Raw genomic sequence first — 1,393 nt, 5'->3', positions numbered from 1 at the left:
CGAGCCCTGCCCCGGGGCAGCCCGCGTGGGACCTCTCCGGGCACGAAGGGCTGGCAGCCGGCGGGGTGCGTGTGCGCCTGTGTGGGAGCTAATCCCAGCAACATCTGCCAGGCTGTTTGCGAGCCCGGGAGTTTCCGGCTGCGGGGAGGGGGCGGCCGGGGGGACACGTGTGTGCGGGGCAGCTGCCGTGTGCTGGGGCTCCTGAGCAAGGCAGCGCCGGGGCGAGGAGGCTGCTGTGCCGGGGACGCGACTGCACACGTGTGCTCTCTGCGGTCAGCGAGGTCCCAGGAGGGGACAAATGGGGACCCCAGTGAGACCCTCAGCTCTGAGATTTGGGGAACTAGCAATTGGAAGTGGCCGGGATTTCCTAATCCTGCTGTGGCCATGTTCAGAGCAGCCCCAGAGGGGAGATGCTTGAGAAGTGAAAGGAGCTGTTTTCATCCTTGACAAGGAGGATGATATCCCAGGGAAATGAGGCTGGGGGAGAAAGAGGAGGACAAAGGAGTGATGGGGCTGGAGGGGGAAACGTCTACATGGTGGCCTTGATCTAATCAGCCAGACCCTGCAAATAAAAGCCACCTGTTTTGGCCCTGGTAGCAGGAAGCCATCACCAGAACAAACAGAGCACCGGGCAACTGGGAGAAAGACAAACAGGGCCCGGCACCAGCTCCATCTGCTCCTTCTTGGCCCAGCCCCTGCAACTCCAGCCCTTTGGGGTGATAGTGCAATCCCCAGCAGGTTTGGAGGCAAGAAGAGAGGGGCTAGTGCGGTTCATGGGGTGACCAGGGCTCAGCTTACGGTATCAGTCAGATGCAGGACCGCACACAGCTGTGCTGCCCTGGTCAGCTAGCTCAGATATTCATAAGAACAGTGGGAAAGACAGCATGCTGCCATGAGCCCCAGATGTGTCCCAGATGTGGCATCAGCAACAGGTTGCCCAGGCAGTGCCTCCTTCGGGGAGCTCCTTCGGGGCTGCCTTTCAGCCTGCTCAGTTCCCCAAGCCGTGCACCATCCCAGGACCAGTGCCTGCACAAGGCGTGGGGCAGAACCCCATGGCCCAGGACCCCGCCCGGCCAGGTCTGGGCTTGGCATGGAGCCCTTGGGCCACCCCATTCTCCCACTGTGCCCCAGTGCTCGTGCTGTGCCCGGTGGCACGGAGACACCTGATCTGTTTTGCTAGCACAGGGAACAGGCTGAGCCGGGAGCAACGCAGGGCCCTTATTAAATCAGCCTATGCAGAAGGCCTGGGCAGGTGCTAACAGGCAGCTCCCAGAGCCAGTGTTAGCAGCTGCCCTTGAGCAGAGCCGCTGCCTGCCCCCGCACCAGCCTCCCCCTGCCCTGGCCCTGGCCTGGCAGCTGGGGGCTGGAGGTGACCCAGCAGTGGGGGTGATGG

Source organism: Merops nubicus, unplaced genomic scaffold (assembly GCF_000691845.1).
Source record: "Merops nubicus isolate BGI_N331 unplaced genomic scaffold, ASM69184v1 scaffold38795, whole genome shotgun sequence".
NCBI lineage: Eukaryota > Metazoa > Chordata > Aves > Coraciiformes > Meropidae > Merops > Merops nubicus.
Note: the sequence above shows the minus strand (reverse complement) of the source record.